The sequence below is a fragment of the Podarcis cretensis genome (assembly GCF_951804945.1).
Source record: "Podarcis cretensis genome assembly, chromosome: 1".
In the NCBI taxonomy this organism is placed as follows: Eukaryota; Metazoa; Chordata; class Lepidosauria; order Squamata; family Lacertidae; genus Podarcis; species Podarcis cretensis.
The window spans coordinates 59552772-59573058 of NC_137170.1; the positions used below are offsets into that span (position 1 = coordinate 59552772).

The 20287-nt window shown below is 43.4% G+C and overlaps 1 protein-coding gene across 5 annotated transcripts in view; it reads left to right on the forward strand.

Moving 5' to 3' along the window:
- The first annotated feature begins 1084 nt into the window (after positions 1 to 1084).
- SHANK2 (SH3 and multiple ankyrin repeat domains 2) overlaps positions 1085 to 20287 on the forward strand; it is a 339924-nt gene continuing 320721 nt past the window's right edge. For 3 of the 5 annotated variants that reach the window (XM_079980798.1, XM_079980799.1, XM_079980800.1), the window contains exon 1: positions 1086 to 1396. The gene's annotated coding sequence lies outside the window, so the exon portion shown is untranslated. Of the gene's footprint in view, positions 1397 to 20287 lie in introns of all 5 variants that reach the window. The other 2 variants (XM_079980803.1, XM_079980801.1) reach the window with 1 other exon arrangement.

Here is a 20287-nt window from a genome sequence, read left to right on the forward strand (position 1 = left end):
TTGTTTCCTATGTAGTCTTTTCTAACTGATAGCAGTTCTTCAGGGTTCCAGGAAGAGGTCTTTCCCAGCCTGTAGGTGGACATGGGACATTCTTTAATACTACTGTGGTCCATAGCTTGACACCTAATTTTAAGCTGAAAGCTCAGCCATTTTAGATTTTCCCAAATGCATTCCAGGCACCAGTTCAGGTTTTCCCATATGCATTAAGGCACTTCAAAAGCACAAACAAACACCTGAGTGTTTTTAAAAAAATCTTTAGGGGTACTCTCATTTTCCTACTCATATTGAAATATTGCCCCTCAGTGAGGCCAAACGTAAGATTCACAAAATGTTTAGGGGTATGCGTCCAGCCGCGTCCCCCCAGAAAAAAATGCAGTGTGTGTGTGTGTGTGTGTGTGTGTGTGTGTGATATATATAAAATCTGGCAAGTGTGAATGTTTTACTGAAAGCTGAAGTGACCCTTGAAGAATGGAATGTGCATCTTTTGGTCAAGGCGACCTTCATTTTGTATGCAAATGTAGGACAAGTGCAAGAAATGCAATGAAAAGGGTGTGTGTGTGTGTGAAAAGAAAAGTCTTTTGGGAAGACACCCTTAACTCCTCCCTATAACCTGCATGCTGAAGAATGGCCTTCTTCGAGGTGCGCGCAAGGACTGTGTCAATGACAAACAAGAGAGGTCGGTCCCACTCGACCGGCTCTTCCACGCTTTGTTGCGAGGTGACTTGTGGTGGCAGAGAGCTGCTGCTGCTCCTTCCTTGCTCACAACGGCACTTTCTGTGGAGGTTTCTCTCCCCCCCCGCCCCCCCATCCCAGCTGCATATGCGTATGAAATCAAGAGCAAGGTTGGCTCTTCGCTTGTCATCTGCGCCCTCAGGAAACGTTGCCTCTCGCCGAGCCTCCTGCGCGCGCCTTCCTGGACCTGGGGTGGGCCGCTGGAAGTGAGTGAGGCGTGAACAGAGCTCTTCTCCCCTCGGGGGGGGGGGCGGGCAGGGGAAGAAGCCGGGCACCGGTCGCCTCTTGTCACATCGCATCCATTTGCAGCGTGTGCACGGGAGCGCAGCGCCCAGCTAGCTGGGGAGCTCTCTCTTTCTCTCCATTCCCTTCCCCTTTCCCAAGCAAGTTGCCAGGCGCCCTTGCCGTTGCGCACCGGACCTTTCCACATCCCCAGCCCAACTTTCACGTCGCCTTGCTCCAAAACAAACATGACGGATTACAAAAGTGGCGGCGGAGGGAGGAGCAGCAGCAGCAGCAGCAGCAGCAGCAGTAGCCGCGCCGACCCTTTGGAACTGAGGCTGGGGTAGTAGCGGGGGAAGCAGGGAGGCGCGCCGAGGAGAGCGCCGTCTCCGGCTGAAAAGCTCGCCAAGCCCCGCGCCGCCTCACTCTGCCGCGGGCGCAGGTAAGGAGAAGCTTCGCTGCCCCACTGAGGCTGGTTTTTTTTGGGGGGGGCGGGCGGTTGCGGGTTTGTGCAGCTGGTTGGGGTGTTTTGAGGGAGACGTGAGGCGGCCTCAGCGCTCACAAGGTTAATTTGTTCGCCTGGTTCCCTCTCAACTTTGAAGGAACCATTCTCTCTGCGCGCTTAGTTGGGAGCAAGTCCCCCATTGGAGACGGGGAGGCTGGTTTCCCCGGGAATATGTCTAGGAGCCGGAGTTAACCCCTTCCTCCCCTTCTGCGCCCCTTCCAGTGCCTCTCGGCTGTGTGAATGAAGGAACAAAATAAGGGGGGGGGGGATAACTTTTAACAACTATGAAAGAGGCACCTCTGTGTTACCAGGGAGCGTATTTGAAATTAGTTATTCCTGAGAGATGCATGCCTGGGAGGGTGCAGCAGATCAGATACACTTTGTGCAAGGAAAATGCCATGGATTTCACGGTGCAAGTCACCGCGTTTAGCATTTTAACCGTCGGGGTTCATTCTCGCCAAGGGGAAGCCCATCCATGCCCTGTGCAAATTGTATGCGGCAAGGTCAGGACTTTACATTGTCGATGGAAGGTGAATTCAAGTCTTTCTGCCTTCTTCCTGAACGCACATTCTCCTCACAGCCTGGTCTTCTTTGGGTGTTGTCTCTGATATGCACATCTTTGTCCTCTCCTGCAGAGAAGAACTCAGGGGCAAAGCAGGATTGTGTTTGGGGTCCCCACAAAAGAGACTGACCCAGCCTTTGTATGCCTGAACTATGTGTGCAAATAATAAGATCTATCAATCCATGGACACAAGTTTCCTCCTCTGTTAGGAAAGGCTGAGAAATAAAAAGGAAAAGTGGGTGGGGGAAAATAAATTCCCTGTTTGTCCCCGCTTGTCTTTTAACTTGCCCTTTATCAATTGCTTATGCTTTGGTAACAAAGAATTCAGTGTACTCTGAAATAAGACCCATGGCAAGTAGCTCAGGTAGAAGAACAAATGGGGAGTATTCCGTTGAGTACGCTGGAAAACCTTGACAACAGGCAGCTCCTCTTGGAGAGTTCTGGTACTTGTTTTTAGCTGCACTGTATATAGTTTATGTTGGATAAGGAAAGAACTGATTTACTCCTCCCATCAATGATGGGGAATTTCTGCCTTTTATGCTGCTGCTGTTCTTTTTGAACCTTTAATAGAAAGTCAACAGGTGCAAGTGCCTTGCCAGGAAAAAGTATAGCAATTCTTGCTCCCCAAATTGTCATTATAACAATCTACAATTGTGGCATTGTAAAGTAGAGTCTACCTCTACTTTAAGAGGTAGACTCTTAATTTCACATTTAGGACTCAGGCCTTCACTAAGAGAAATGGAGATAATTAATATGCTCTATTGTGGGAGGCAGTGGAAGACAGGAGTGACTGGAGTGCTCTGGTCCATGGGGTCATGAAGAGTCGGACAAGACTAAACGACTAAACAACAACAATATGCTCTATCCATGCATAGTACTGCTAATGCAGGTTCTGTTGCCTCATCATATCAAGTGCTCGAGGAAAAGTTTGGTGCTTGTGAAAAAATTTGGGGTTTCCACAGTCTTGACATAGTAAGGCAGTTTTGGAGCAAGGAGTTTTGGTACTTGAAGCTGAAACGTGTGTTTATGGGGGCTTCCCCTCCATTCTTCAACTTTGCCTAGTATAAACAGGGCAAGAGAAAGTTGTAATTCCACACAGCCCTTCAAATGCTGCTTCCGCTTCGCTGCCTAGCCAGAGGCAATACTGTGAGCAGTAAAACTTCCTGATATTTTCAGGTCACAGTACTCCCATTAATTGCATGCATTAATGCTGCTATCATTCTTTTTAACCAGTAGCTAAGTCCCTGTTTTAAAGAGCTGAATTGAGATTTAGGCTGTGAAGTATGTTTCAGTAGCTGCAACATCACTGTACTCAGCTTTCATAGCACCAGTTTTCTATGGAGAGCTTGCTCATAACTGAACCAAAACTGGACTGTTTGCTGCATGACAGTTTCTAAGAAAACAGATTATATGGTCACCTCTTAGACCATACAAAATGAATATGTATTAATCAGTTTGCCTGATAGGAAAGGAATCCACTGAGTTCAAATCCTGATGCATTTCCTCCCAAAGGCTTCTCAAGAGGATATTGCAGGCTAGTCACCTCTAGTTTCATACTCAGTTCAGCTCTCTGAAGTCTATCCATATATGCATTTGCACTGGACTTTAAACTGAGGGTCTGGCTCTAGTACGCAGTGGCGTAGCGTGGGGGGTGCAGGGGGGCCGGCCACACCGGGTGCAACATCTGGGGGTTAGGGGGCGCAAATCCATGGGTTAGGGGGCGCAAATTACTTGCCTTGCCCCGGGTGCTGACAACCCACGCTATGCCACTGCTAGTACGCATGCAGCAAAGTAGAGTGATAAAATGGGTGGTGCTAATTCAGACTGCTGGTGGGAGATGCCATTTCTGAATGCATAAATTCCTTCCAGGTATATGTCTAGCACTGTGAACTGGGCTGCTATAACATTTTTCTCAGGTGTTCTAGCTTTTTACTTGGTAAGACCTTTTTTCCACACAAGGAAGCATTCAAAGTATGGGGTCTCCTAATGGCAGCTTGAAGTGCTGCACTCCATTCCTTGTTTCTACCACTTAATTCTTCTGCAAGTGTAGACCATGCCTGAGGAAGGAGTTAAAGTGATGGGGTGTCACACACACACACACACACACACACACACTCAGCAGCAGTAAATTAACTTTCTTTGTGCATCTTCCCTTCCCAAGGTACCACTGTGCTTCTCTCAGGAGGGTGTACCGAACACTTCTTAACCCTGTGCCTAACCCTTTTTTGGCTCGAGGGGCACATTTCCTGTTGACTAACCCTCTGTCTGAAGGCTGAATGCTAGCATTCTGTGTGGCCATATTCAAAGTGGGTGTGGCCAAAGTGTATGAGGGGGTAGCTCTTTTCAAAGTCACAGAGAAGAAGATACACACACACACACACACACACACACACACAGCTGATAAACACACTCTCATACATAACAAGCAGCAGACTCACTTTTTCCACACACTCTGTCTCTCACTATTCACAGACTACCTATATTGCCTCTTTACCCTGCCCATCAGATCAATCTGATGACATTTGCTTTGACTTCAATGGGAGATGCTACTGGAACCATCAAGTGTTAAATCTTATCACCTGCCTTCCCTTCTCCTCCCCCCTCCTATGCCTGGGACCCTTATAAGGAGGAAATACTGCTTAAATATTTAATACTCGGGAGGCTGGATCTGGCCCATGGGCCACCAGTTAGCCATATCTATCTATCTATCTATCTATCTATCTATCTATCTATCTATCCATCCATCCATCCATCTATCTATTATTTATTTATTTATTTATTTTACCACCTTATACCCAGAGGTCTAAGGGTAGTTCATAGAACAAAATCAAAATATAAAACTACAAAATATATAATCAAAATAAAAACAACCCAATACCCCACCCCACCTTGCTTACAGGGAAAGAAAAGGGCATGCTGCCTCATTGTATGATTTAGTGTCTTTTTGGGGGTGGGGGCATAAACCCATGGACTGAGAAAGGATGGTGCTGGACCATGAAGCCTTAATGCTTACACTGATTTGGATGAAGTCGTATGGGAGTACTGGAAATGGATAAGAGCTGGGATAATCTTGGTGTGGACCTAGTTCAGGTGAAAAACCTCAGAAGAGTTTTATTGTTGTTTTTTTATGGGCGCCTCCAAAGTGGATATTCCTTTGAATCACACTGTTCCTTAACTTTTTCTGTCATTGTTTGTCCTGTATCCAGTCCAGCCTTTCTGTGTCCTATTTGACCTTGTTCAGCTAGACTGGTTTATTACGAGAGAGAGAGAAAGAGAGAGAGATTGAGAGATAAAAAAGCAACTAGGTCTATTACAACATTTTCTTTCATGCTTACTTTCCAAAGAAACAAACAAAAAAGTAATGCGTTGGTTAATGTGTAATTTAACACAGGGCAGATGACTATATGATGAAAGAGTGATAGTTAATGTCAACGGTCCATTTACACATTTCCCTCCTATGTTCTGCTTTTTGTCTGACTTTACTCCCGATTCCACCTTAGTGGGTCATGTTAATCAGAAGTGGGTGGATCTTCATAACCAGAGGGACAAGAGACTTTCCCAGTGGAGAATCATCTCTGCAGGCAGAATTCAAGGCTTAATTTAGCACTTTAAGGAGTAGTACCAGAAATCATCTCTGGAACATAACAAAGTCATTACAAAGAATTGAGTGCATCTGAGCATGTGATTTCTTTTCCACAACTGAGTAACCATAGTCAGGCCAACATGCAATCTTGAATTGAAGGTAAGGTTTTTTAGAGGATAGAGTGTGGCCTCCTTGGATGTTGCAGACTTGTCTCTGTAGAAATGAAGCACTAGAAAGGTGGCTTGCTGAGTTCCCATGGCTATCGGATGCTGGTATCTAGCCGGTCCTATTGTTTTTAGCTGCCATTGTTGTGTGTTTTACTGGTTTTTAGTTATTCTGTTATGTGATGGTTTATTTTATGTTCTATTCCCTGCCACGGTATTTATGTACAAAGGTGGGATATAAATATTTTAAATAAACGAGAAAATAAATTTGTGATTTATCTATTTATTTTTAGAAAATAGGCATTGAAGGGAGATGGCTACAATGGCAAGCCTCAAACTGCTTTCTAGGCCTTAGAGGTTGTTGCATTTTCCCCACGGGGACGGCCACCATACACCAACTAGACACCACATCAGATGGCTCATGACTGGTTTCCCTTCTGTTGCTGAGGGAAAGGATGGCTGGTGAAGACAAGACACTTCTTCTCAGCTGCACTACATAGCTTTTCTGACTGTGTATAAAAGAAATAATAATAATAGTACAGTGGTACCTCGGGTTACATATGCTTCAGGTTACATACGCTTCAGGTTACAGACTCCGCTAACCCAGAAATAGTGCTTCAGGTTAAGAACTTTGCTTCAGGATGAGAACAGAAATCGGGCTCCGGCGGCGTGGCAGCAGCAGGAGGCCCCATTAGCTAAAGTGGTGCTTCAGGTTAAGAACAATTTCAGGTTAAGAGTGGACCTCCAGAACGAATTAAGTACTTAACCTGAGGTACCACTGTAATAATAATAATATTTATACCTCATCCATCTCAGGGTGGCTTACAGCACATATAAAAATTGTAGCAAAGGTCATCTCCTCCTCCTTCCTCTGTGCACCCTCCAAATCTCTTCTAGGTTTTGAGGAGGGCTAAGGACACACACAGGTGAGGAGAGTGGGGAAATTCTTGTGTTGATGGGACATGGTAGTTGAAAACTGCCCAATAATTTGCTGTCCATGGCATTCTGATGTCAGCATGGTGCTTGTTATTACTCCCTCAAAGGCCCCCACCTCTCTTTATTAGCTGCTTATCCTTACTAAAAATGTGGCACAGATGTGGGTAACAGAACTTACCTGTGTGCCTTTGGGTGTACCTACCATCTCATTTAAATTGGAACCTCCACTGCTGTGGACTGTTAGTAAATCAATGCTGCAGCTCCCTGGGTTACAAATCCCAGGTGTTCTAACAGCGCCCATGTAGTGCCTGAGCTCCTCCTCTAAATGGTACACTGGATATGTGCATTCTGCAGTCACGTTATTGCTGCCTGTCTGTGTCATGTTTCCATTGGTTTTTAAGACAAAGTCCTTGTCATGTCACAAGTCCCTCAAGTTCATATTAAAGTGGGTTTGGTCCTTTCCCACATAACGCCCCCTTTAAAAAGTACTTTAAAAACCATTCTTTTTTTCTTTCTAGTTCTCTAGTTCTAAATTCATTTATTTCCTCTTTCAACCTTCCTGTTCCATTTCCAAAGGCAAAATTTCACACTATCTTATCTCCTTTGGACGGCTTCCTTACTGGGCATTTACTGTGAAACAATCATGCTTTGTTCACACATTTTTAATAGGGCACCTGCATGATTCACGATCAAGACATGCCCTTCCCACATCTTACCTTTTCAGCTTCTAGTTTCTTTTTTTGAAGTCAGAAAATCCAACATTTTAATATGCAATAACATCTGTAAGATTTCCTCAACTGTAGATGGCACAGCTCTTCTAGCCTAGATAGACCAGTAATGGGCTGTATAGATGGCAATCTCTAGCCACTTCCTTTCCTGTGGTCTCTTTCTCTTTCCCCTTTCTAGGAAGCAGTTCTAGCACTTTAACCCTCCCCTTTCCAAACATCATTGCTCTTATATCAGTTCCCCTTGCCTGTAAATTCCAGCAGGAACAACCTTGTTCTGGACTGCAGTGAGATTTCCAATGCCCAAACTTTGAGGGTTGTGGAAATGGGCTGATCACTTGGCTAAAGAATGCTACTTGTATCATAAGAGTTGGAAAGCAAAGTTCCTTTTCCATTTCCAGTTTAGCAGAATAGCAATGATCATGTGCTGCTAAATTGTCCACATCTGGCAGCACCTTTGGTGACTCTATTGAGAATACCTGCACTTTCTCCTCAGCCTTTTCCCTTTTACATATCATTGGTTTTGGTGTGCTGTGTGATTGGCAGGGGAGAGAGGAGGCTGGATTGCAGGATAACACACGGGCTCGGGCTTATTGTTCTACAGTTTCAGCTGAAAGTCAGAGCACTCCCGGGGAAGTTTGCCTTCTATAAATACATTTCCTCTTCGTTGTGCCAGCTCTCCTAAGAACTGATATTTGAGACATGCCACAGGTAAGGGTTCTGTGTACCAAATGGGTGGTTTGGGAGAGGGTAGCTGGAAAGTAACAAGATGAGTTATAGACATGCTCCTTCCTTCAACAAGTGGGATTCATTTTAAAAAGGAGAAATGCATTACACAAGCAGCTGCTGCACACTGCGCTCTTATGCTCCTGGCTTCAGTTTCACTGAAAGATTTTTGTTTACTTTGTTTTACAAGGTGGAGGGGCCTCGCACAGAATAGTACTCTTGTATACCTAGTGCCCTTTCAGAGATTGGAAGTCCTTTTGAAATTTCTGATCAAACCCTGCGATCTTTTCTTTTCTGGTTTTCGTATGTGCTCACCCACCCACATGGATGCAGTGTTAAAAGTTTCTCTATTGTTTCTCTTTGCTAACTTGTTTTTCACTTCTTCAAAATGGAAAGGCACATGTAACAAAGTACTTTTTATTAATGCAAACTTTTAGCTTTAATGCAAACTTTTAGCTTTATTAAGCCAGTTTTGTTGATGCATAGCAAAGCTGCTGATTTTTTATTTAGGAAAGTTTGAAATGTTGACTTTTTCAAATGCTTCCACATTAACATTATTTAAAAGAAAAACTGAGAGCCGGTTACCACAGTTGCCTTTGCCTGTGCCAAATATGGGCTGAGTTCATCTGCATTATTGCCAAGTGTGCATTGTTGGTTCTCCAATTACCTCAGCATTTGATCAAATTACTGGTCTCTCCATGATGAAATGAGTGAACCTTAGCCAGTACCTAATTTATAAATGGAGAGAACTATGGCTGAAGCCTTCCATCTATTTCCTAGGTATCTTGTGTGCTTCCATATTGAGTGTACGGGAGTATTCAGCAATAACAGGATAATTAAGGAAAGACTCTCCTTACATGCTCAAAAAGGCACTTCCCTCTTATTTACTGCTTCACATATTAAGTTATTGAAAGGAGATTGTGGAGCTGATCCTGGGCACAACTGAAGCCCTGTCCTAAGCAATCTGGGTACACATAAGATGATCAGGCTAAAGGTTTATCTCATCCACTGTCGTGTTCTTACAGTGGCCAGCCAACCGAATGCCTATGGCTGCAATGGTGGTCCCCAGTTGTGAGTCAGGGAGTTGACCATGGTCTACTCTGATCACTTTGCCACACTCCCAACTGCAATATGGATCCACTCAATCTATCCCTTGGGACACTAGGTGAATTAGATGTTTCTGATGACATTCCAGTTTGTGTTTGTAATTGAATTGCATTTGTGCTTCCCAGTTGTGCAAGCCAGGCAAGAAAAAGATAGCATGGACACCCTCATGGTGGCCGTTGATAATGTGACTTTTCTCTTGAAGCAACTGCTGTTTCTAAGAGTCTGACTTTTGATAGAATCGTTTTCTGTGCTTTCTCTTGAAACTTTCTGAATCATTCAGCACCTGTCCTTTGAAACCATGTATTCCAGCTGTATCATGATTCATTCTGATAATCAGCTTTGAAGGGACTTGAGTTTACACTGAATGCTTTACTCTGGAATTTTTAGGTTTAGCACACTTGACTTTATTACCCCAGTGGTCTTCTAACAGCTCTTTAATGTTTCACAAACCATAAAAAGATCATGCTAACTAATTCTGAATGTGGAACTTTCAGAAAAGAATTAGAGAGCCTGGTTCAAGATGTAACAAAGTTGCATAATTGGATTGTTTTCCCTCTGTGTAATAAGCACTAGAAAAGGCTACCCTGCATTGAATAATTTATGTTTCTTTTACAGTGGTACCTCGTGTTAAGAACTTAATTCGTTCAGGAGGTATGTTCTTAACTGAAACTGTTCTTAACCTGAGGTACCACTTTAGCTAATGGGGCCTCCTGCTGCTACTGCGGCAGTGCCATGCGATTTCTGTTCTCATCCTGAAGCAAAGTTCTTAACCTGAGGTACTATTTCTGGGTTAGCGGAGTCGTCTGTAACCTGAAGTGTCTGTTACCTGAGGTACCACTGTATTTCTTTTAAGTGGGAATCTTTGGTAGCATTTTCAGATTCACATTTCACCCTTTTTTAAAGTCTTTTTGCTCTTCACATCTCTTAGTGGCTTATGTAATTAATCGTGCAAAAAATTAAAAGTACAATTGGTCTACAACACTCCAAATGTCAATAGGCAGTATAATTTCAGTGATAACCAGCTCCATACTACCAAAAAAAAGCTTCACCATCCTCCTAAACAATTAATTGGCAATATAGTATTCTCCGCAAGGGGCATGTCTATGGCAAGCACCAGGAGTAGTGCTAATTAAGCCTATCAGTGCAAAGATTTCCACCTGTGCAACAGAACTCCCAGCTCTCTTCCATCTGCATGTCCCCTAAATATGTTATGGGTTTTCCCCCAATCCTCCAGAGCAGATTTGGGGAGGGCACAGAGGGAGGAACTGAGGTTGGGGGGGGGAGAGTCCTGTTGTGCAAATGGAAATCCTTGCATGGGGTCCCCTCTTCATCAGAAAAGGTCTTTCCAGGGTCTGGGTTAGCAGAGTAACATCACCAGCAAGAAGGCTATACCGGTCAGACTTCTGATAGTAGCAGCACCTTTTTTATGTATCTTGGGTGATTGTAGAAGGCAGTTATAATATGGAAGTTGCAATGAACTTTACACAAAGCTTTGACAGATGACCAGTTTTTGCAATATATTAATGCACAGAGTTTTAATGAGCTGGTTATATGATTTTTGCTTTGGGTTTGAGCGCATCCAGATTCAGCCCCTACTGTGGCTTGAACATGTCTGAAGGAGACCTCCATGTGCCTTTTTATTGGATAACCCAGTGGTCCTGGATGTGCTTTGTAGCCCTTGATAGCCTTAGCCTCCATGAATTTGTATAGTCTGCTTCTGAAGCCACCACTACATCTTGTGCTAGTGATTTTCATAGTTTTAGCTGTGTGCTGTGTTGTATACACAGGGTATTTGACACATTAAATGGCAGCAAACCAGAGTTAGCCACCGAATGCTCAGTGATGCAGGATTGGTTGCAGCTGATAGGTACCTCTGTGATACATATATTTTCAAACATGCTTTGCAATGTTAGGTATACACTACTTTTTGGGATACCTTGAATACTCTATTAATTTGAAGATAAAGTAAGTGGTGCTGCTGTGTACTTAAGTCAATTTATTTCCTATATGTGGAAGTTTCCAAGATTACAGAAGTTCATAGCTTGGGCCTTTTCTTTGAAAAACTGACGCGTTGTCACACCCATAAGTTTGGTTAATGGCAGGTTTTATGTATAAAATATGTTTTATGCTCATTTGTGCATTTGTGAGAAAATAAAATAGAAAGTGCTTTTGAAATCTACCTTTTGTTACAAAAGGTATTAGAAGCATTTTTTAAAATAATGAAGAGCTATAATTACTTTTCAAAGGCTTTTTAATTTCATGCCTTAGGAAAGTATAACCTCTGGCAATGTTATTATATTAATACATAAAGATCGGTGTGAATAATAATATATAATAAAAGCGTGCTTTAATTATATCCAAAGAATGGCACAACTAGTTCTGTGTACCTAAAGGTTATGCAAACAATAAACCCTCCCAGGCTGCATAGCAAACAACTTTTGAAATTGAAACAAGTTTCAAACATAGTTTGTGATATGACATGGCCTTCTGCCTTTTAATAAAAAAAGGATAAATTCCCACTGGACATGTCAAAAAAGCCTCTGGGTACACCTATAGTAGGTCTGGATTCCAGCCATTGAATTGTTTACTTATATCATATTTAATTTTTAACCAGTGTAGGAGAGTTACAGAAGTAACAGGTAAAAGCAAAAATGTATCACAGACCAATGTGGACATTCAGGCTGATATTTAGATTAGAATGAGTGCTGCAAATGCCAAAAATAGGGAGTGTACATGGTACACTGAAATAGGAGTATAAATGGGACACTGAAGCCTCCTTCAGAAATACATGTAGAACAGATTCCAACTATATTTTTAGGACACAAGTGCAAAGATGTGTGCTGTTTGATAACAGAATAGACATGGTGGTGAGGAAGAAGGGTTGTCTTAAATGCACAAGATAGTGAGTAGCGCCAGTATTCCAACTTGTTTCCATATGAAAAATAATACTGGGGTGAATAACTTGATTCTTGGACATAACTCTACTCATTAGACATCTTCACTAAAAATAGGTTTAGCTTGGTGCCATGTGGATATCTCAGTTAGTAGAGCATGAGACTCTTAATCTCAGTGTTGTGGGTTTGAGCCCCACACTGGGCAAAAATTTCCTGCATTGCAGGGGTTGGGCTAAGTGACCCTTGTGATCTCTTCCAACTCTACAGTTCTATGTAGATGTTAACAGATTGGCTGAACATCTCGCACTGATGATTAATAGGCATGGCCGAAATGAACACACGTTGTATGGGCAGAGTCAGGTCTGCCTGTCTATTGAAAATCACATCAAAGGTAGCCATCAGTTGAAATAATGGTTTCTGATGACATTGCTTCCACAGATAATTTCAAAATCAAATTGAAAAAAAGGAGGGAAATGGAATAATAAATCACAATACTTTTCTTAGCAGGACCACTTTCAGGAGATAATTAAGACTGGGGATGGATGGAAATAATCTAAGTGGGTAAACAAGGAAATGACTGGCCACTTATTTTTTTTAAAAAAATAGAAACGAAAAGCTGGACTGAACTAAATACTAGTGCTAGTTCCTTCCCCAATGGATAGACCCTAGAACAGTGGTGGTGAGCCTATGGCACGAGTGTCAAAAGGAAGTACTCAGAGCCCTCTCTGTGGGCGCCGTCACCCCAGCACAGAGCCAGCAGAAGGCGAGGGCGGCGTGTCGAGTCCTCAGCTCAACTTGGGCAGCTGGAGCGCCATGTGTGTGGTGGGTCGGCGCAGGAAACTGCATGGTCGGAGCGGGATGTAATGCCCATCAGGGCGCCAACTCACTCCAAAATGGGGGTTGCAGCTATTCTTTGGCCCAAGTTCATTGTGCCCAATTGCACGGAGGCTTCCGGAGCATATTGTGGGTTAATTAGTATTTTGCGTGAGTGGATTGTGACAATGATTATGGTAGGCCCTCAGTTTCTGATGTTGTACGAGCAGGACAGTAAAGAGCTGAAGTCCCCAAACTGGCCCGTCTGCTGCAGCACCTTTAGGGCTCCTTTTGCTCAGCTACTCTGCACGGGATGCCCAGACCGAGAAGGCGCCCTTGTGGCCAGAGAGGTGCAAAGGGAAGGGCCAGGTGGGACATTGGTGCCCCCAAGCTAGCACACATGTTGTTTTCAGAGGCTGGGCGTGGATCCTGGTACTTGTGTCAGAGTAGAAGCGCCTCGGATGGGCATCAGGGGGTGTGTGCAAAATGGAGCCACAACCCCCAGGGCACATGTTTTCCCTTGGGGAGCCTCCACTGTAGGTGGGGAGGGGACACCACTCTGCATGTTCTCAGAGGCGTGCTGCCATATTGGTGGGCCACTGAGAGTTCCGAGTGGCCGCCTTCCTTCTCCTCCTGCTGTTGCAAGGTTGAGGCTTCACATTAATTGTTCAAAAGCATGCCAAATGCAAACTTTTACCTTTCATTAAAAAGTTGTTTGTATCATTGAAAGCTCTGTTACTGTGTTTTTCTTTTAAGACAAAAGATGTTAATGTATGAGTTGTTTTTTCTAAACTAAAGCCTCAGTGTTTAGGTTAAATTGCTGTGTTGGCACTTCATGATAAATACGTATTTTTTGCACCATAACACTCACTTTTTTCCTCCTAGAAAGTAAGGGGAAATGTCTGTGCGTGTTATGGAGGGAATGCCTACGGGTTGCAGGGGGATCTGCTGCAGTCGTGAGCAGAGGATCCATGGTTCCCCTTCCTTCCCTCCTCCGTGGCTCGCTTTGAAACAGCAAAGCGGGAGAAGAGCCGCTGAGTGGGGAGGAGAGAGGGACAGAGAGTGTAAGCGGCTCCTGTCCGGTTGGTTCCTTTAAAGCAAGCAGGCTCTCTGTCCCTCTCTCCTCCCCACTCAGCTAGCTAAATAGCAGCAAAGTTTTTCAGCTCGCTAAGCCGGGGATGAGCGGGGAGGAGGGAGAAAAGCAGAGCCTGCTTGCTTTAAAGGAGCAAAGCGGGAGAGGAGAGGAGCCTTCTCCCCTTATACCCCTCTTCTTCATTATTAGCAGCATCCTTCTCCACCCACCCCACGCATGCTCCTTGTTCCTTGAGTGCTTTTCCTTCCCTCCCCACTTAAAACGTGGTTACAAAACATCCTCAGGATTTTTGCATTGGGCTACTCCAAACTCACTGTCAGATCACATGTCTGTGGCCACAGCATGAACCACAAAAATCATACATCCACTGTTTCGTTTAGAATATTTTTGTTCTTGTTTTCCTCCTCTAAAAACTACATGCTTGTTATGGTCGGGTGCGTGTTATAGAGCGAAAAATACGGTAAGTGGGTTCTGGGTTGCAGTTTGGGCTGCATCACTGCCCTAGAACATCACATAGAGTGAGATGGGAGATGTTCTGCTGGCAGGTGGAGATGCTTGTGCTGATGGAACTATCAAATTAACACAATGTTGAATTCCACCTGGTATGTTGAAGTTGTGGGTTATGACTACTAAAATGCCCTCATAGCCATTTTGCTACCCACTTGACTATAGCCCTTTTTCTGGCACAGTTCCTGGCTCAGTTCCCACATTCTCCTGTTCTCCGCTATTGTTTCCTTCCTTAGAGTGAATGAAAGAAGGTTCCTAAGAATGTAAGTTGATTCAATTTGTGTGTTTGTGTGCGTGAGAGAGAGAGAGAGAGAGAGAGAGAGAGAAACTTTGTAATCAAAATAGTTTCCTGAGAACTGCATAATGTAAAGCTTATGGGAGAAAGATAAGGGTGACAATTGGCAGGCTAGGTAGTTATATAATAGGGAACTGTGTTGAATAGGATGGAACTCTATGTGCACAAATGAATGACTTCATGTTCACAAAATTTAATTAGCTGCCACAGTAATTTGCCACTGAGCAGAAAACCTGAGTAAAGAGTTTACATTGGAAGTTATTTGCTCTCTGATTGGAGTTAGTTTGGTTTGTTACTTATTTTAAACAAATTAACTAAAGCTAAATAGTTCTTAAAAATGGCCATTACTCTGATTTTGTTTATATATATACATACTGTATCTACAGCTGTATATCACATCTGGATTCCAAACTGATTTAAAATGCATCTAGCAATTTAATCAAGGCAAAAGCTCAAGTTAATATTTGACTAGCAATTGATAACAGGCAAATGCCATTCGAATGACATCATTTGGATTGTGCCAATTCTTAAAACAAGAAAACAGAATCTAATCTGAAGATTGGAATGCAGAAAACTTGCTTGATGAGAAACTACTCAAATCTTCTTGTTTCTTAAGACAGCTTCTGTGAATTATTTGTTTTATGCATGTCTTAAATTATGGAGCAAGTACAAGGATGGTGAATATATTCTTATAACTGATGTCTCATAAAATGCAACCTGTAACTTGAAATTTTAGATAACAAATGCTCATGAAACTGGAGGATGGCAAATAGGTAGCTGATTTTAAAAAGTATATCTTGAAGACAGCCCCTCTTTGACAGATAAACAGTTTATATTCTCAAAGTAGGAATAATATACCTATCTAACTTTTCAAAATGCTTTCTTACTCGAACCAATGCAGGCCTTTAGCATTGTCTGTTTCCAATGCCTATTAATTTTGGGGGGTAAAGGTTTATTAGTAAATTGGTTAAAATAATGGATAATGTGAAATATGACATTTGTTTCCTAAAATAATGAAACGTACTACTGTATTCTAAGTAGCTGGTTTGTTTTGCAAACTTAACATTTTAACAGTTGAAGTTAAATAAATATTAAAGCAGTAAAACAGTTATGTAACATGCTGATTAAAAGAAATGGAGCAGAGACTTGGGGTTTTTTTTTTTTTAATATCACAATTTACTGAATTTGTCTTTGGGGAAATTTAACCTAGAATGGTAGAATGAATTCATCCATCCGAAAACAACTTGTGAGGCCATTATGGCTCATAGTACACTGTGGTTTTTTAATTTTTGGAAGCTGCTTGCTGTTGCACTATGAATATTGAACACAATTACTTTTCAAAGGTAAATTATAGTTTAATAAACAATAAATAATGACCCATACTCTTGTTTTAATTTACCTTAATTCACCTGGTCTCCTCTTGAGGATAGAAGAGTCGAGCTAATATACCTATCAGTGTGTGTTCAGGGTGGAAAACAAGTTTTTCATCTTAAACACAAAGTGGGCATTTTGTGTCTTTCCTAAGCTACTCTAACCGATCAATAAGTAAGTAAGCATTATATTGGGATGGAAGATAAAACCACCTCTGCACCAGTTGAAAACCTGATGTATCCAATGTGTGCACAGCCTGCGAAGGAAGAATAAAAATACACAGCCAGAAAATACAAAAACTGTGTAAAAATTATGGACACACCTTGGAAATTCTACCAATGCCCACCAATCAGTCTACGACAGCTACATGCAGGATGGAATCAAATTAAATCACAGTGACTGGGACATGTCCCAAGCACACACCCCTGCATTGCAACACACAATATGCATGCAAGGAAGAGGCAGGAGAGAAGCACCCACATAGCTTGCTGGGCAGGATGCCTTCAGAGAGCACACACAACCTTCCTAGGACAAGGGTTCAAGACCACTGAAGGGAGGCAAAGGGTCTTTTGGGAAGCAGCCAAGTAGACAGAACAAGGGTACAGTTGACATGTGCTGATGGCAGCAGCTTTCAGTGGCTCATGCACAGGACACAGGGTTGGGGAACAGGAGAGGGTGATCAAGCCCTTGGAAAGGCAGGGAAGGGTCCACCTCATAGGTGCAACTGAGGCATGCAGGAACAGTGCTGCATGGACCAATGAACTGGCTCCTGCATAAACCCTCTAGACCAGGCATTGGCAAACTCGGCCCTCCAGATGTTTTGAGACTACAATTCCCATCATCCCTGACCATTGGTCCTGTTAGCTAGAGATGATGGGAGTTGTAGTCCCAAAACATCTGGAGGGCCGAGTTTGCCTATGCCTGCTCTAGACTTTCTGCCCCATCAGTTCTTTCCTTCTATACTATATGCCTGATAAGCCAGGCCTGTCATGTACTATCTCCATCCACCCGACTGCTTCATACTCCTTGGCAGCAACACCATACTGCCTGTGCACCCTTGCACTTCAGCTAGCATAAGTGAGCAGGGTGTAGAGGCACCATAGGCCCTGAGCCCTATTGAGGCAAATAGGTTAACAACCCCACAAGAAGAGTTGGGAGCATCCTGGTTGTGGGCTGGACCTCTTTAATGGATGACACATATAAGCACTTGATCCTGTGGATCCTGTGACTATAGGACAATTGCTGTGGAGAGTAAGGGGAGAGGTGCTGAGAGAATAACAAGCAATTGTCATCAGCTGTACCATGTACAGTACCATGTACCTTGGGTTACATACACTTCAGGTTACATATGCTTCAGGTTACAGACTCCGCTAACCCAGAAATATTACCTCGAGTTAAGAACTTTGCTTCAGGATGAGAACAGAAATCGTGCGGTGGCAGCAGGAGGCCCCATTAGCTAAAGTGGTGCTTCAGGTTAAGAACAGTTTCAGGTTAAGAACTGACCTCCGGAACGAATTAAGTATGTAACCAGAGGTACCACTGTACTGTAGTCCCTGGAGCAGGATGCAGAATAGGTGTGAGGGACTGACAGAGAAGAGCGGTGCCACCTGGGTACTTAGCCAGGCCTCAGCCGCTTCTGCCAGGGTGGGTGGTTGTGGGGACTTACTCACCCCTGTTGCAGGTTGTAGGCATATACTGTGTGTTCAGTACCTGGTTGTTCTGCTTCATACATCTAGGCTGTGACCCTGCAACACTAATGAGTGTTTGGCTGGCAGTAGGTTTGAGTAGAGTGGTTGGAGTAGGACTTTGCTTACATGGGTGGTTGTTTGCCTCCCTTGTATGCTACCTGCTGTTATGGGCAGAGAGAGTATCAGAGCAGTATCACTCACACTCAGACATGACACAGTATTCATGAACAGCAAAAAGGATGAGTAGAACCATGGGAACCATAGTTCAGTGCTTTGCGTGCAGGAAGCCCTGCATTTGAGCCCTGGCATCTGCAGGTAGAGCTGGGAGAAAACCCTATTTGAAATCCTGGTGAGCCGCTCCCAGTCAGCATAGACAAAACTGAGCTAGATGGACCAATGGTCTGACTCAGTACAAGGTAGCTTCCTGTGCTCCCCTTTCTCTTGTTTGTTGTGGGGCTTTAGATGCATGTGTCTGGAGTGCAAAGGCAAGGTACCTGCTAGAGTTCTGGGCTGAGAAGTATAAACAATGTGCTCAAATTGAGACATGCTGCTTTGTGCACAGTGCTCCCTTTGTGTTTGCTCATGGGAACTACCAGAATACTTCCTTGGAATCTCTGTGCCTGGGGCCAGAGAGGTAGAACGACATGGAGTATAACCCATTATTATTTCCCCATGTGCATTTTGTATATTATTGGTAGCTTGTTATGATTGGGTCCTGCGTAACATCATATCCTATACTTTGCCATGGTGGCAGCATGGTCATTGATATTGAGGTGCCTCCCCTCCAATCCCTCCCACTGAAGTCAGTGGGATCAGTGGCGTAGCGTGGGTTGTCAGCACCCGGGGCAAGGCAAGTAATTTGCGCCCCCTAATCCATGGATTTGCGCCCCCTAACCCGTGGATTTGCGCCCCCTAACCCGTGGATTTGCGCCCCCTAACCCATGGATTTGCGCCCCCTAACCCGTGGATTTGCGCCCCCTAACCCTAACCCCCAGATGTTGTGCCCGGTGCGGCCAGGCCCCCCCCTGCACCCCCCACGCTACGCCACTGAGTGGGATGAAAAATTCCCATGATCAGTGCAGATCCACTAAAATGCATATACTTTGCTATTTTATACCAGTTAAGAATCCTATCCTTAGAAATAGGATTGAACAAGAAGCAGGCACTTTATAGCATGTTTAACACACTCTTAGTGAGAGGTTGTGGGTATTTTAGAAAGGTTTCTTTTCCATTTTATTCATTTTGTTTATCGAAGACATCTCCAAGCTGGAGTTGTTACGGTGATTTTGCAAAATATAATGTCGTTTGGCCTTTCTCATGTTTCACTTTGTCCTTCTGTAGTACTTTTCCTAGTCTTTTGTTGTCCCAGTAAAACTTTGCCCTTTAAATGGCTTCAAATAAACTTGTGTATACACTTTGGCTTCCACATGCCTGTGCCATCGGAATGAGGAATTCTGTGTCTCCCAGGAAGATAGTAAATCCCCTCTGTTTGCATTTTCTGGATGAAGACAACTATGTATTTCTTCCTGAATTATGATCTGTAGTGCATTGCACTACACTGATTGCCTGTTTCACACCATGTGCCAACGTTTATTATTATAAAACCCCGCTTGAAAAATGCTTACATATTTAAAGATAAAGAAATCAAAAGTTAAAACGGAACATAGTACTGTACTTTCTTTTGCAGGCAACTCTGTACCTGGTGTGGCTTATTCTTCTGTTTAGGCTATTAGACACAAAACATAAGATATTTTAATAAATGAAACCTGTTTGTTTTTTTTGAAATGGTCCCATAAGTTTCTCAATGGAAGAAAAATCTAGAGAAGAACACATTTCTACAAGTGTACACTCTTTTTGTTTTTACAATCAAAGACAGCATTCAATACCTGCAAACAGAGGGAGACTTTGTTTTACAGTAGGCTCAGTTCTTTACTGACATTCTTCCGTGACATTGTAGAACAAACTTCTGTGCCAGATTAGTTTGTGCATGTTATTCTCTGTCACACACTCGGTCACCATTATGCTTGAAATGTAAGCTACAAAACAGTGCATTAAGAATGAAATCCTGAAGGTGGGGAGGGGTGATAACCAAAAGTGGTTGATCCGTCTTATGCAATCATGGACTCATAGAATCGTAGGGTTAGAAGGAACCCAAAGGGCAATGTAGTCCAACCCTGCAATGCAGGAATCTAAAGTAAAGCATCCATGTTCTGCTGGGATCTCACCAGCAGCTTGAAAGTAAGGGTGGAACATTCATGACAGAGGAGCTTTTCTCCCTGTCTTATATTGTGACCTTCACATAGCACATAGTTAAATTATGGAGCTGGTTCCCTCAAGAGGCAGTAATGTCTACCAGCGTGAATG